Source organism: Varroa jacobsoni, unplaced genomic scaffold, assembly GCF_002532875.2.
Source record: "Varroa jacobsoni isolate VJ856 unplaced genomic scaffold, vjacob_1.0 scaffold_393, whole genome shotgun sequence".
NCBI classification, from domain to species: Eukaryota; Metazoa; Arthropoda; class Arachnida; order Mesostigmata; family Varroidae; genus Varroa; species Varroa jacobsoni.
The window spans coordinates 259,174-276,349 of NW_019213295.1; the positions used below are offsets into that span (position 1 = coordinate 259,174).

Here is a 17,176-nt window from a genome sequence, read left to right on the forward strand (position 1 = left end):
AGGCCATACTAAGGCAAGCTACGTTAGGCCATGCTACCGTATGTATTAGCACACGCAAAGATAGCAGTAGATTCAGGACAACGGAAACAGAAGATGTTATAGGCGGATGGAGGACAAGGATAGTATTGAGTAAGTGGAATGGCAGGGGGTCGAATAGAAGTCACAGATTCCAAATGCCCCCATACGCCTACCGTTCGCTTCATCCCATCGTCTCGATCCTTCCGGACCGAGGAGTAACGGCAATGGTAGAAATAGTAACAGCTGCAGTCGGAGTAGAACGGAGATACACAGACGGGACGAGTAAGCAGTATGCGGTTGCTATGCCATAGTGGTGCCGTTGGCCTTTCTCTGAGTGTGGCAGAAGCAACGTTCGCAGGATGGCTAGGGTGAGGGCATGTTGTCGCAAGCCACTGCTTGATACGCTGTCACTGATGGACCCAAGGGGGACTAGGAACTCCGCGTCGCCAGGATGAACCACTGCAGACAGACAAGCAGCATTCGAGTTTGGCCTGGCTACGGGTCCTCTAGCAAGCTAGTCATGTTGTTAAGTGCGTCGTCATCTTCCGCGCATCTATATTGCAGAATCATGTTGCTATCATCCGCGGGCATATCGCTAGATCAAAATAGATCCAACGAGGAAGAGGTAATACAGAAGTTATCCATTCGTATAGTACGAGAGTGACTAGGTTCGGCGATTTTTACCGCTTGTCTTAGTCTCGAAAGTAAGTGACTTCGGAACACTATAAACTAACAGAGTGCACTATCCGATATTTCCTCATCCAGCAAGTAGCTGCGCACTTCAGTCACTGTTAAGGATACCGTTTGGGCAATTACCGATTAGAATCGGAAACGTATCAGTCACATTTTGGACCAAAAAACCACGCCAACATAAACGACTTCAACAGTACATGGTGTTGATGATACTTGTTCTATCAAAACCTCAAGCGATGCCAGCAGCATTTACCGCTTCTTGTTTTCTATTAGGTTTTTTTTTTGATGTAGGTGTATAGACCAGCCATTTGGTTTTCTTCCTAGCCAGCGGAAACGCCACTAAGAATGGGGAGGATACAACGCAAGTCGTCCTCTGCTTCCACCGATGACGATGGATTAGCAAATAAGCGCCGGACACATTTCATTCTGGCTGCTGGTCCAACTAAATCTACTTCAACGTCGTTTAGTACGACAAACTTCGTCGTCTTTGCTAGGCTACCAGTTGGCGGTGCGAATTTCTGCATATCTACTATGCTCAAGCAGATAGATCTACATATGCCCTCGCACACAGCCCACAGGCGCCTCCAAATTCCACAGAGCTGAAAGATTCAGATAGAGATACATGGCATGTCTCGCCTTGCTCTCCCTTTACACAACCGAGCTCAGTCCCTCTCATTTCTTTCCTTGTGCATTGGGTCGGCTCGTCTTGTCTTGGGGCAGGGGTGGCGGTGGCGGTGGCTAGATGAGATAAAACGAAACATCGGTTAGGCTGGCGGTGATCCTTGATTGGTCAAGAGAATGATGGAAGATAGAGGGCAGAACACAATACGGAAAAAAGAGTAGGAGCGAAGGCGCAGGTTATAGCAAGTATGTAGCAAGGCAATACGCGACGGCAGTTCGCGAGCCTACGGGTAGTGGATTGAGGGTAGAGGACGAAAGGGAGGTTTTGCTAGAAAGAGATGGAGCAGAGAGCGGTCGTCGGACGAACTAGAGGACAAACGAGTCCCAGCTAGGGAGCCGCAGAGCCGGAGGCGGCTGCAGCCACAGTAGCAAGGACAACGGTGGCAGTCGAGGACACTTGCACTGACAGCATAAGCATCAGCAGCAGAATCGTGGCAATGGCGCTAGCAGTAGTAAAAGTGGTGGTGGGAGTCGTATGTTCGGCTTTGGCTCTGGCCTGGCACGGCCAGGGACGTGGCGATGGCAACCTGCGGGGGAACAGACATGCGGCACCTAATGAAAACCATCAATCACGCCTGCTTGAGGAATTTAAATTGCACCCTTGCTTGCTAGCTACTACAATCTTTCCATTCTCCTCCATTTTCCTTCGTATTTAGTCTTATACGCCGACCCAACCCACTCCAGGTCGGCAGCTCCGGCCGGCGCTAGCCATCCGATTTTCGCTTTCTCGAAGATTGGGGGTGCTGCACTGAATTGTAGCCAACAGTACACTACCCACTGTATTGCACGACACCGTACATTCAAGTGAGTTCAGCCGTTCCCTGCTGACCTTTTTATACAACGTACACAACTCGACATCACAAACCGTCAGCGCCTTTCTCGACCGGCCGTCTCCTTTGGCCGCATTGCGCATACCAGTTTGCTCCTTGTTTCGTCGCCCTATTAGTGGTGGCAAGAAAGGCTGGTGCTCTCTACGCGTTCGTTTCACTCTGACAAGACGCGAACTCCTAATCCTTTAAACTTCTTTCTCCTTTTCGATGCCCTCCCACTCACTTCAAATTCGCGTGGTCAAAGGCTCCGTGGATCTTTCTATGTGTTAGTCGGTTGCACGGTGCCAAGCTAGCTATACGACCAAGGGAAATTGCGGCCATTACTGCATAATACTACAGAGGCATTGTTCGACACACGTTCTCCAATGTTCTGCTCTTTCATTATCTGTTCGGCATCGGGCCATCCGATCCGCGGCCGATTTTTCCAGAGCTACTTCTGTGCCAACCAATCCATTAACAACAAGTTCCACGGATGGATAGGGACAATTGACAAGAGACACTAGGCAAGGTTTATTTATAGCATTTTATAGCAATAGAAGTCATTTATAGCATCAGGCAGAAAACACGGCAGAAATAAGAACCGACCTTGACGCTCAGCTACCTTACTGGGTAGCTGGACGATTGTTGTAGAATGTGGTGATACTGATAGGTATGGAAGGCTTTCTTTACGCCTTGTCTTCCACAACCCTCCAATATCTTGAATAGCTCTGCCGTCGTAATCATTTTTATATAAGGGTTGCTTTAATTCGGGCCGATATTGGATAAACGTGTCGGGTTTACTCAGTCGACATAAGGGCGGATGTGAAAAGATTTTGATGTTGATGAAGTTAATGCTTAAAATAAAAAATCTAAGACAGAATGATGTTCAGGGTACTTCATGCAAACTTTATCGCGTTCATATAAAAGAGCGATTAGTAGATCCAGCGTTGATTTTATGTTAAAGATACTTTCTAAGAGGAAGGAACCTCTACACAACAGTAATTTGCTAAAGTGATCGTCGTATTTGCATCGTTTTTATGTTTTATTAGGATTTGATTAGCACCATCCCTGCAGGTGAAGGATAATAAGTTTTTGTAGTTTGACTGTTAACGCGGTTTACCTCTGATATAACGTCTTTATAATGTGTATTTAGTTTCGTCACTGGTCATCATGTTAAGTTGTTGAAGGCAACAACAGCATGTCTATTTAACTCTTCCTATCTAGAGAATACTAGTATTCTAGATAACTTGTTCTAAGGTCTAACGAAATTAGATCTGTATGTAATTTAACTTCTGTAGTTGTTCTGTAGTTTACTTCTTCTGACGTTCGGTTTTCAAACGGTTAATACATGCACGCTATTTTCTGTAGGCCGAACTTACTTATCTATATGTCACACTATATCATTACTTTATGAAAAAATGTCGAACTACTTTGCAAATAGAACGGTATTTTTTGATTGAACTACTCACATTTCCTATCTTAATGACCTGCTTTCCGATGAAAGGATTGATATCAAAGACTGCAGTTTAGGATTCGTAGTAATCAAGCGCCCTGCTAGCCGGCCAGCCAACTTGTAGTTAGTATTGGAGTCGCGTTCATCTCAATTTTATTTTCTGTGCACCCTTTACCCTATCGATGTTTGCCGGTGAAAATTCATTTTCTACCTAGCCATCGTCAATGGTCCGGCATCTTCAAAAAGTCTTAGAAATACAGCTTGGGCAGGATTCAGAAAAGCTTAGTTCGTCACACAGCTTCACCCATCCCACCTCACAGCACGGCCGCCGATTACAGTTTGGATTTAATAAAAACCAATATCCGAAAGCACAACGAAAATCTTTAGCCCTCGTATACCAAGTATTTATCCATCCAACATACACGAAAACCAACAAACAAGCCATCCCGGTCCATAAATGACCCTCGTCTTGTCCGTCTATGCCTATCAAATCAAACTCTACCCCCTTCAGCCAATAAATGACAAACCTTCCCTATCAATTAGGTTGAATAAATAATTTTAATTTTTATAACATTCCATCGACTCGCTCGTGCAGTCGGCGACGACCTTGGTCTCGCTCTGGTGATTTCAGGGACTTTCTTTTTCGCTTACCAAACTGCCGATTGAACCGGGTGTAAAAGGGAGAGTCTAGAAACCAGCTGAGATGTGAAAGCGTAAATCCCTCCAGGACCCCCCTTTTCCAAAGATGCACACTCTTCAAAACTTTACTTTTGACGCAGGATACCATACGATGGGAAATTTCAAAATGGCCATAAGCTATCGATACGGATAGCTGGACAAAGCTGGACGGAGTCATCTCAATTGTATTGCAAAATTAGGATGATTTACTTGTGCAACTCTAAGATATATATTTTCAGGTTGCACTTCAAAATGCACAAGTTATATACAATATATATAGTTAGAAACCACTGCAATTTAATCACTTGAGTAGCTACATACGTTTCATAATTTTTACCATGCATGAATCTAATGACATAGGTTAAAAAGATCAACATCGTCGGAAAGAGTGTTGGCATTAATAAACAATTATTCCAAGCTACGAGATAAAATGAAAGCAATAATTTTAAACTAGTTTGTAAAACTCTAGCCATTCACAAGTTTTTTTTCGAGTTGTTAGTTAAATGTGTTTTTACGTTCTTTGTCTATTACAAGTTTTTCTATAGCTATTTCTAAACAGCAGCTTGCAACATGTCCTGGTATACCGCATTGATCTCGTGTCCAAACAACTGACACCTATGGGAGTATTGTTGCACGACAATTGGTGCAAAGTTTTGCTCATCAAGACCTTTTTGTTGTATCTGTTTCTCCTAGATTGTCGTCCGGTCTCCTCTGACGCCATGCCGTTGTCTGTTTATGCGGTTGCTTAGAACAGATGCTGCTACTTTTACTTTCCTGAAGAGGTTTACCCAACAGCTCTGATCGCACAGCGCCCCAGCCGGGATTGTGGATACTTCGACTTGGAAAATCGCTGGGGGTCGATTTACGAGCGCCCTAGCTGTGTCTGTCTAGCGGTAACTAGCGATCTGGCTTGCAACGTCGTCGCACCAGTTCAATTCCTTGCTGAGGCGCCAAACCACCTAACATGAAGTCAACGGCAAAGCCGACGTCGCACAAGACGGTCCCGTCCTCAATGGGTGGTCTAAACTCGACCTCTTGGTCAAGCGCCCTCCGTGACGCTGTTTCGTCTCCATGGATGCCAGCGTCACATTTGCAGATCATTTCAGCTTTACGGCCGACCAAACCCTGCAGCGAGCAGATCGCACTGCATCGCCAAAATACCGGGCGTCCTCTATCTCTTTTCACTATTTAGTTCTTCCTCAGTCTCTTCCGATCCCTTCAATTCCTTCTTGATTTTCCTTCTCAACCCCGCCCCCCCAGCGAACGAGCCCGTAGGATACCATTAACTAGCGGGTGAAATGGGACGAAGCCGATAGCAAGTGCATAGGTGGGAGAGCGATGAACCTTGCGAACGGAAGCTCTCTCGAGCAATCACCGCTGAAAATTTATATCCCAGTGATTCTCGTAAAAGCCATCGGTGCTGTAGAGGTACGCGGACACCCACGTCGCACTCATATCTTGCAACTAGATCTCACAAGCGACTATTTCTATTAACTGCTCGGATTTGGCAGTGGGATATCTGGAATGAGAGTTATTCCGTTTTTCACGTACAAGCCGATGTCATGCTAGATACGCAGACAGATCACGTGAGAATCATGGGGAAATCACCATGTTTTAAGTAATGTCTAGGGGTCATAAAGGGCACACGCTTCTGATATTCGCTCGAGGTAAGGGGAAATGAAAATAAATCGCGAGTTTTCAGTCGCTAGGCTCTTTTCGCCCTCGGTGCATGCGGTGACTATTGAGAGAACGTGGTACTTTAACGACGTCTCGCTAATATAGCGCAACATTTTTTTCAGTCAATAATAATACATAAGTGCAGCAAGAAGAAGAAATTTAAACTTGAAAAATGTATGCCGCTTTGCTGCAGCCTGTAAAAATAAATAATGATGTTTTGCATTAGATTACTAAAAGCATGCACAATATAAGGCTTAGCTCGATTTCATTTCATTGCCCTAAGTATGTAGCACAAGTCTATTTCAATATTCGGCTAATTGATTTGGGTTAGTACTTGTTCAGGGTATTATCGTTTGTATCAGTATCATATCAAGCAAGAACAGGTCCAAGGGTGACGCGTGGCAGGGGTCGATTACACCGTTGTACTTCAACAATCCTTTTGTGCTTCGTTCTTACATATCATTAAGCACGACTTTGATGGACAAAGTCCCGTAGCCAACAAGTAAGGACGAAACCAAACGTAACTGACTTGGCCAAACATTGAGCAACTGCAGTTCATTCTATATTGAGCTAGTCGTCCACAAACGCTGGGCGCTCAGTTCACTGCACGTACCGAACCGTTTATCAAAGACCACACGCAACGACCAACTGGCATCTTTTCTCTTCACCCTATAACTTTACTTCGAAGATTCTAGAGAAGCAAATTGCCTCAGATTTTCTTAGTTACTACGAATGAGTTTCATACCATTTCATAATTACCCGATCGTTTCTCTTACGCTAAGAGGTCACCAGCTATCGTGCATAAAGCCGGCAGAGAGGAGATTTTGCAAGTCGTTATCGTCGTCATTCAAATCGATCAGAGATGACTTTTGCTCAAATTGCACGTACGTTCATACATCTATCAGTGTACGACCTTCGCTATTGTCCTGGCTGCCTTTTCTCGCCCGTCTGCACTTTCAATGGCGCATACGGTAGCAGAATCGGGGACAGTGGTCGTGGCTACTTCTACAGCCGTATCGGTAGGGCAATACTGGACGCCGGACGGCCCCTAAAATTCGCTGATCTGAAGGAGACAGAGAGTGTGATAGACAGAGAGAGAGAGGGCGAGGGCAAAGAATAGAGCAACGAAAGGGCACTGCGGAAAGGGAAGAGATAGGTGGAAAGCATGAAAGAGAGAGAAAGATCGTAGTTAATTATACTGTGCATGTACATGTTGTGTGCAGCTCGATAAGTTCTTTCTGGTTACCGACAGTAATTATCTCTCCAGCCCATGGCAGAAAGCGACTTTCCGTGTTGGAAGGAGAAAGGAATTACTCTGAAAGAGACGACGCCCAAGCTAAGTTCACTGCGAAGACGTTCCGGGTGAATGTTTTGTACTAACATACGTCATGGATAGCTGCTGAATCTACATATATTGAGTGCACATACACGCTTGCACGCAGCAAGTACAAATATAGACACACTCACAAAGACAGATTATGCTGCCTATGAAATCCAAAATGAAGATCAATGATTTTACACACAAATGTGGCGTTCCGAATACGAGGGTCTGAAGGCGGAGAGATAATCTCTTTTGAAGAGACAGCGGTAAATGTAAGTGCTAAAAGATTAGACACGGGAAACAATGAAGGTTAAATACGGAAAATCGTATACACACGCTTACTATAGGGCTTAAAGGAAAGAGTTAGCACGATAAATGAGAGGCGGTAAAACGCTGACTATTAATAATAATTAGTAAGTGAAACACCACGATGAACACTCACGCTTAGCTATACTGATATATTGCCGCAATTAGGCCACATGAGGAAGCAATCCTTCGGCAACTGTCGAACTTATTTTTAAGTAATTTAGTTATTTAAATATGAATGACTTACTTTCTTATTTCCCATTTTTGGCTGTACGCTAAAAGGATCCTGGACAACTAGAGTAACAGAGAGCCTGCCGCAAAAGTTGATGCCGAGCTTTATAACGAAATAAAAACATGTATACGTTATTGGCATACGTAAAAAGCTTAATAATGGATTTTCTATCTATACGTTAAACGTAGCGTGGCACATGTTTTGAGGCACAAATTGCCTCCTTTGCTCAACAAACTCTGCTGGATAGGGAATCATCGTAATCTGGCTGTACCACAAAAATCTCTTATCCCTAAACCGGGTGACAAGAAAACTGCGCAACTATTATTATTATTATGAGAATGAAATACTCTAGTATTTTTTTAATCTCTACCATGTCCGACTTGTAAATTACGAATCACCAGTCGTACGCATCAATTGTACAACCTACCCTCAAGATCCCCAATTTAGAAAATGGCTAACGTTAATTTAGAAAACATTAGATAAATACCTGATACACAGGTAGTCCATCTACCAGGCAGGAAATAAGTAGAATATATCTGTCAGTTACTTTTCAGTCTAACCGAAACGAAAGTGTACGTGTCGTTGTTATTAATATTACGATGGTTGAGTTAGTCTGGGCAATAATTTTTACAATCGCGATAGTTTAGGGTCACGGGAACACATTAGAATTTGCAAATATTATGTTCGGCCTATATAAGGTCAGTCAGAGCAATGTTTCTTACATTGTAGCCCACTTGGGGGCCCGCACAACCATATCACGTCAAATCCCCTCTAGCACACGATGACTACATGATATAAATGTCTAGATATTGACCTATTAAGACGCCTAATGTGTTATTTCTTATGGAGAAGTATACTTTCCAAACCATGTGCAATCTATTCACAGCATATGAGCGCATGGCGCGAGCGTTAACGACCACCTTTAAATGGGAAAAGGTGAACGGCAAAGGAAACGACGACGACGAAGACGGAGACTTACGGCGTTGTCTGCACGGGGCCTTACTTCTAGCAAAAGATGGAGACAGGGAAAAACTACGTCTGTTAGAAGCAGAAGGCTACAGGCAGCGCAAAAAGCAGTGGTGGCGATGGCCGCCACGCAAAGATCGTGAAGGAGTTCGTGCCGGAAATGCCAAAGGGAAGCAGATACCGCCACATCGACTACTGCTACCATTACTTCCAACTATAGAGTAGCACGGAGCGGACCAGCCGCGCAAGACCCGATGGTAAACGAGATAGCGAGCGACAATTTGCAGTCATTGATAGAGAGGGTTTAGTAACGATGATGCTCATACTAGATATACAGATATATAAGCACACAACAACACCACTAGTGGCCGAAACCAGCTCCTACTTCTAACATAACAGTGGAGTGCTCGATCGCGATAAGCCGACTCACAGGCGAAGCAGCCTCACCAGCGGCCGATTGCAGGTCGCTGAAAGCCTGAGACATAAGCTGGCGTTGTTGGTATCAGCTGCAGCGATCAAGCGGAGTCGCCGGTGGCTGTGCTCGCGTTTTCTTTTATTGTATGCTGACTGACTACATATATACGAAGTGTATACGGCCAAGCGGGGGAGCTGCCGGTCAAACCAAAACGAAATGTTGCGAAAGGCAGTAGAAGCTTGGACCTATAAGCGTGGTCTCGTAGAAAGGATTCGAGTGGGGATTGCAGTTAAGCGAACTTACGTTAGTTTCCCGATGAAGGAGGGGGGGGGGGTAAATGGGGGAGGAAGAAGCGTGCGTAGCCTGGTAAGCGCAGCAAACCGACACGGAGCTACGCGGAATACAGACGAGCACCAGAGACGTCAATGATGACTGGCAACGTGTTTCAACGTCTGAATGCGCTTGTGCGTATATAAGCCAATGTGTCCGGGAGCATGGGGTGCCGAAGAGGGAAATGGCTGACTGAGGCACAGAACAGTTTAGGAGTAGGTAGGCTTTTCATAGTACCCACTACCGTTTGGCGGGCGGCTCCATTTTCCACGCAGCCACAGCCAGGCATGTCCGGCCACAACAGCTCCTCGTCGATCCGCTAGCCATACTGCCACCACTACCTTCTCAGCCCTCTCAGTTCACGCCTACACCGCCTTTAGCGCACTTGCTATTTTTCGTTCCCCGGCTTTCTTTCGCGTTATGCTCACACCAGAAAACGATTTTACGGTCGAAGGCCGTTGTAGTGGAGGAAGCACTACCAGCAGCTTGGAAAAAAAAAGTCTCCGAAAGAGCCTGAAACAGCCGCAGAAGAGAGAAAGTAGCACACTGAGCTTGATCGGGCAGGAAAACGGGAACATCGTCGGAAGGGCCATCCGACCGTTCTTGACTAAAATGCCTTAGAAAACCCTGCCGGATACTATCTGCTACATATAGACGGTAAAGCGACCTTCTCGAAGAACGGCAACCGCTGCTCAGAACTAGGCAGGCACCGTTCGGTGGACTCGCTTGCCTACATGGTTCATCCGAGTCATAAACACAGATCCACACCATAAAGAATGCAATAAATATTCATTGACGTATAGCCTTATATATGCCACGTATATATATGTGTGTACGTTCATATATCCGTTTGTGAAATTGTTCCATACATTTTCAGCAGACATAGTTTGTTCTTTTGATGGCTAATGCACTGTTACGGCATTGTCCACTAATTCGAAAGGTCCTTGCTTGGCTGAACCTAGTTCTGCGATAGCGATATTATCCTCGTTTTGGTTCCTTGTTTATTGCTTTGCTTTTTCGTATGGCAATTCTGTATGATTCTGTCTATCGACTATGAAGCTTGTTATCGGTTATGATGCACCTCGGGTAATATCAGCACTTCATTCGACCACAGAAGAAATAGTTGATAGGTGCTATTTAAGTCTATATTCAGATGTGTGAAATTCACACCATACATTCACGGAATTTCGGGTAAACGACGGCGCAATACGATGTTATGTACTTTGGACGATCTGTTCTTACAGGACGAACTATTTAGTTAGTATATAATGTAATGGACCGCGAATTAACTATTGCCATGTGTAAATGAAATGCACTTTTCCCAATAGGCCGTTGATGGCAATCAATTAGAAACAAAATAAAGAGGGTACGTCTTAAAACCATTAACATTGTGTTGGATCCACTGCTCAGTAATGCTCACCTACCGTCCAACCACCCCTATTCAAGCAGGAGATAAAGTGTAAATAAGAAAACAACCCTCGAGCTTCCAAAGACAAAGTATGTCTAGTTAGTTAGTTAGTTAGTTAGTTAGTTTCGAAACGGGAGAAGACAAATGAAAATACAAGAATTTATTTAGCTCGAATCTTCTATAAGGATATCCGCTAATGCCACACAGTTCTAAGGACAGAGATCTCATCTGTTGGCCATGCCCTAGCACATGCTTTTATGCAAGTTTTAACCATATGCCGTTTAAAATCAAACGTACATACACCCTACTCTAATTAATTTAAAATAATAACGTGCATATCTTTATGACCCACTCGAAGTTCCTGTAAAGGTACGATGACTGGCAAACATGGGCCATGATAGGCTGTTTCTCAAACAAAACCCTAGGTTGACAATTTCGAATGGGTTTCTTAGTGCTGACAATGATCTTTGGCAGTTTTTCTAACTTTTAGTCGAAAGACACAACGAACTTTCAAGCACTCAGTACAACATGAAGTATTACAACAATAAGGAAACCATAATTAATATCAGAGGTAATTTGTCCAATCGAAAACAATAATGGCGGCAATTTAAAGAGACGTCATTGAGCTTACGGCACCAATAGTGCGGTTTATTTCTATCGGAAATTCGCCGACCACCATCAAAAGAAAGATCCAGCCGCAAAACAGTTAAATCTAACTGAATTGTAAAGTTTGCTTATTTAATAAGTGAACGAATTTAGCCCGAAGGCAATTTTTTCCCAATAGGTTTCGTTTTATAATCTGCAAAATCAAAAACTACTTTTACGCCAAGCGCTAATAAATTCTGTTGGTTGTCATCGAACTTTACGGGGTTAACGACCGCCAAGAGTCAGGATAGTAGTACGTTGCTGAGTTTTAACGATGTGTCGACTGTCAACAGAGACAACAGTAGCTGACGTTGACCCTACGTTTGGAAATAAGTAAAGGCTTTTCATCATCGTTCTTAAAGTCAGCGTCATTTCGGCCAGTTACCGATTGGATCAGCGTCCAGTGTCTGCCGCAATAGTGGCGTCGGCAACATAATTGAGGCAGTATAATTGCGTAACGCTTCGTTACCACGCCGCCACTACATCGCACGCCATTCAACTACCTGTTTCTATTGGAACGGGCAATTGGCTTCCTCTAAAGAAACGGTTGTTGATGCTGCTGCTGACGGTAGTAGACTCATCGGCCGCTAAATTACGCTAGGAAAAGGGCCAAGAGGAAGCCAGCATTGTCAGGGATACATTGCTGCAGCCCGGGAGTAGTAACGAAGACACAGCTAAATTGCGGTTTGAACTTCCCGGGAGCGTTGTGGTCAGCCGCGGCAGCGGTTGCTTGGCTGGTCGAAGTGAATTTGAAATAAGACTTTCTTTGCTTGTTCGATGCCCACGGCAAAAGGTGGTGACGTGAGATCTCCAAACATTGAGGGGCAATGTGGGCGTGCTTTCCTTTGTGTCTCGGTCTATGTGTTTGAGACGAGACGAAAGCCCTTGTGTAAGGCTGCGCGGATCTCAATGTTCGCGGTCTTTTTCAACGACGAGGTTTCTAGTACCTCTGTGGCATAGAAGTATAGTAATGGTGGTTGTGGCAGTAATAGTCATAGAACTAGTAGTACGTCAGATAAACGGCAAGAGAAAAAGATATAGCAGAAAGTGGGGTAGCGGTGATAGAAGTGGGTACGGTGGAAACAAGCCAGGACCATCGGAGATGGCGTGGCGGAAGAATTCTCACTGGGTTTGGTTGTTGGCTGGCAGAAAGCAAGCAGCGTTTCGGGACTCTGGGTCCGCGCCCCAGGGGATCGGTTGTTGATTGCCCCATAATGTAGCGGCAACAACAGCAATAGCTGTATCGGCAAGGGTGGCGGCAGAAGCACACATTGTGCGGGCCAAGAGCTAAGTCGAGAAAAAAGAGCTAGGAAGCGGTTTGGTGCTGCCGAGAGCGCAACAACGCAGTATGGGAGATAGAAAGCACGCAGACCATCCCACTGCCATGCGCCATTTTGCCAAGAAAAGGAGTCCCGCGGAGGCTTTTCAGTCTGTCGTTGCCCGACCACCAAGCCTCCGTATCTGTAGACCCCTTCTCACTTTACTCACACGCACAGACACACGAGTCCACATATTGTGACACGCGAGAAACCAGAGGACCAACCAGCCGGGTTGTTGGAGCAAGGGGTAGATGGGGCATACCAGAGGGAATTTTGTTGGAGGGTGGAGTTCCACATAACATCACAGCGTACACAACTTCAGGAAAGCTACTATGGGAGGTATATACTTTAATTTGATGGCGCCAACGGCAGCGGAAGCTGGTGCCGCATTCAAACCACGACCATCGTACGGCTGACAGCGGAAAGCTGACGGACATGCGCCGTTCTCGAGTGAGAAAAAAAGAGAAAGTCGGGTGGAGCAAACTCCTGCGTGAGTTGCTTGTTCTTGTCGCGAAATGTCGTGTACAGTCTTCGATGAGCGATTGTCAATGGTGGACAACGGACACCACAGAAGATGCAGACGGAGACTGCCTGATGAAACTCCAGGGTGCCTTTTCTTCATCCGATTTTTCGCTTCATCATTCTACTACATATCTTCGCTATTTCTTCCATCGTAACTGTTGCTGCTAGCGTTAGTTCTTTTCCTTTTTCGTCGTCTTTTTCTTTTATACTTCTTTTTGCCGCTAAGGCGACGGCTGCCGATGGCATGTCCCCTCTTTTTACCTCGGCTAGCCATTGAATACGCTTGACTACTGGCGTAAGCGTGGGGCACAGAATGAGCGGAAACCATGCGTCCTCGGAAAATTACGAAAAGGAGATTACGGAAAAATGCCCAGTGAATACAACACCATTGTGAGAATAAGCCAAATGGTAGATACCAGTTACAAACGACTACAGATGTATCTTACTCATTAAGAACGAAAACTACCTTCGGGAGGAGGCGTTTCTGATAGGGTATACTCTAGACAACATTTAAATGCACATATTATCTAGCCAATGACCATATAACGGCTGCGTTTTGAGTTTGGACGCCCACGAGTTTCGGATACTCGATAATATAGCTTTTCCCAGATATGCGACTTGACTGTTCGTTTCGCTTATGATATCGTACGGGATGTCAACGTACATGTATCCGTAATGCGGGAAAAGTGCGCAATCATCTCGACGGGAGTGACACTTTACCATAAGTGGTCGCCGAAGTATAAGAAGCACATATGACGATTCTTCTAAATGTGTGGTAATGAGGCAATATCTTTTTTACCGCAAGCATAGGAGCTTTATAAATGCAATGCGACTAGGTTTCGCCTCTATCATGAAGAAAATTTTGCTCGCTTTACAAGATTTTACATTCAGCCATTCTGTAATTGTACTGTAGGACCAGTTGGGGTCATTTATTATAACAACTAGTCGGTTTTCGAAGTATCTAAACATAATTGTAGTATTGACCGCAGCAGCACATTGTGACTTCTACCATTGGTCAGTTAATAATAGAGTGTACTAGGGTATTTACTAGAAGAACCTGGACAGTTCCTGTTGATGCTTCCTTGATACACTTTCGATCCTACTTCGAGAAGCACCCTGGGCAATACTGATTTACGATATTTTAGTAACACAATTACGGATCCGACGGCCAACCGTCTACTGATACTCGGCACGTGTTTGCTTATGTTTTAAGGTGAGCCCATTAGTTCCAAGGTATGGTATGCACACTGTCGTGTGCCTAGGCGGTAGGCCTATGCCTTACCGCAGATAGTTTACACAATGTAAAAATATATTTTTGCTTAGTGAGTAATTGTATTCACAAGACGCATTGATCTATGTCAAGCTATATACAGGCTATGGTAGTTCCCGTGATAGTGCAGAGGTAAGAGGTTTGCATACTGAACCTAGAGCCTATTTGTGAGTTTATCAAGGTTTGAGCTTGGACGTAGACGCGCATTGCTTCAAGTTCAGTTGTTTGCAATAATATCTATGGTACTAGATGTAAAGCTTGAAACCTTAATTCAAGCTAGTAACAAATGTTGTGGGTAAAGATCAAGCTTATACAATTCAGGGTAGTTTAAAAAAAGAAGGGCAAATTCAGTTTTTTAAATACATTGACTCGCCACTACGTGGCGCTTTATGGTACAAGCATATTGAAAGCGATATAGAACAAATACACGTAACTCGACAGCACTATTTGTTAGCGCGTGCAATTTAAATCCTCGAAGTACTCGTTTATATATCATCGCATATGAAAACGACCTTTCCACGCATGAGGTTTACCGGGTAGACTCTTCCTATCAGGTCGAAACATCACGACAGAGATCGAAATAAATTTTGCACTTTTCAAAATTATTCGGAAAAACCTTAATTTCGCAGGAATGAGGCTTCTAGCGCAAAAGTTTGCCAAAAATTGCCAAGCTTGCTTACCGAGAATGATTGGACACTAGCATTTTCAAGACTTCCCTTATGTATATCCATGTATAAAGGATGTCCATTTTGCAGTTTGCAAGATTGTCCGAATTCACTGATGTAGGACTGCATCACAAGAAATAATGTAACGTATCGTACCTTAGTACAATAACTCGAAATAATAAATAAAAATATAACCACCTAAGTAATAAGAAGTCAGAAATAAACCTTCAAAATGTACTGACAGTCAAATAAATAAGTACACGCAAGTACGTTTAATACCACGAGGACACTATAAAATCTTTATCGTTGTATAATCAAAATGGCTCCTAGCAAGCCAGCTCTAACTAATCTGTATTCCATCTCAGCGGCCTCAGTTTTTTGAATCAATATGGAGAAGCATTCATTATGTGCTTAGTCGGCGTAGCCTGAATTTCTGAAAATTTACGAATACAAGAGTTAATATCATTTTGTTGTACGGTTATAATGAACAATGACGTTCTCGGATATGAAGCACGACGTGTAATAGCCGACCGCTTACTAAGCTGTCCAAGAAAAAAGAATGCGGCTTATTACGTTGCTACGAAAACTTCTTCACAACTTTTGCTCATCTTTCAGGCATTTCAATTTCTTCTCGTCGTCGGGTACCTATCTGACGCTTAGTTTTTGTACGTGATACAAGTTCAGTCTCACGTCACTCTCAGCTTAACTTACTAAATGTCTGTAGAGTAATAACGTGAAACTAATAGCAAGAAGTTAGGTAAACAGTTCACAAAAAACTAATAGAAGTTAGGGTTATATATACACGTTTTTATTTGTAATGGTACAAAAACATCGGTAATGTTAATTAAGCAGAGCGTAGGGCGAAGCTAAATAAGACGTAAGCCTTCGGTTAGGAGGTAAACAATTTCCGTTTTTCTGCTTTCTCCTTATTTAAAAGCCCGTTTCATTATTGTGTATTTTTCATATTTCAATTGTGCATTCTTAGGAACCTGTAAATATAAACTTGCTTGATTGTTAGGAACATACACATTTTGTATGAAACAAAATAAAAGTCAAAATGTCGTCTACTACACCAATTGTTGCATAGTTAAATTTACCCTTAACGAATACTCTCCTGTTTACTGCATTAACTGCAAATACCTAAGCACGCATGATTGTATCGGATATCGTTGTGCTACCACGGCTCCCGTTCTCTTCTAAATAGCTTTTGCCCTTTGCACTCTTGCCTACTCGATTTTGTGTATCTTCCTTCAGTTCTTTGTTATGCGCCTGTTCAAAGGAGGGCAAAAGACCGAACAAAAAAAAACCCATCACTTTGACACCCTTCTAGCCGTCTGGTGTCTTCAGTGTTCCCTTCTTTTACTGGGAGCCAACAGTGTTCCATGGTTCGTGCTGCTATTTGCTGTGTGCTCTATTTGCGGACTGGACGGGTAGCTAGGTGACTGGGATAACAATTAGCGGCCGTTGCGGCAGCAGCAGCCGTGCTAGTCGTAGCAATAATAAGAGAAAAAAGGATAATCGCCTTTTCAATCCACTCTGGTCACTAGCGTCCGACCTGCTTGCAATCCAGCCACTAGGGCCTTCGGGCTAGCGAGAGCGTTAACACAGCCTAACGAGAGCCCTCACTTTCTTACCTTTCCTTCTGACCGCTATAGCCAGCCTTGCCCCTGATTAGTTCTTTTTTGGGCCTGTTCCTTTGCTGATCAACATCGAGCATTCCAACGCAACTAACTCAAAGCTCCTGCACGGCCAAGTCCTAAGCAGCGTA

General features: G+C 44.1%; 2 long non-coding RNA genes across 3 annotated transcripts in view; one reads left to right on the top strand and one right to left on the bottom strand.

Moving 5' to 3' along the window:
- LOC111260043 (uncharacterized) overlaps positions 1 to 17,176 on the bottom strand; it is a 90,636-nt gene that overhangs the window by 71,770 nt on the left and 1,690 nt on the right. The gene's annotated exons all lie outside the window — the stretch shown is intronic.
- Positions 9,009 to 17,176, top strand: part of LOC147753551 (uncharacterized) — a 29,019-nt gene continuing 20,851 nt past the window's right edge. Inside the window, exon 1 of the long non-coding RNA XR_015310842.1 lies at positions 9,009 to 9,091. This is a non-coding gene — a long non-coding RNA (uncharacterized LOC147753551). The remainder of the gene's footprint in view (positions 9,092 to 17,176) is intronic.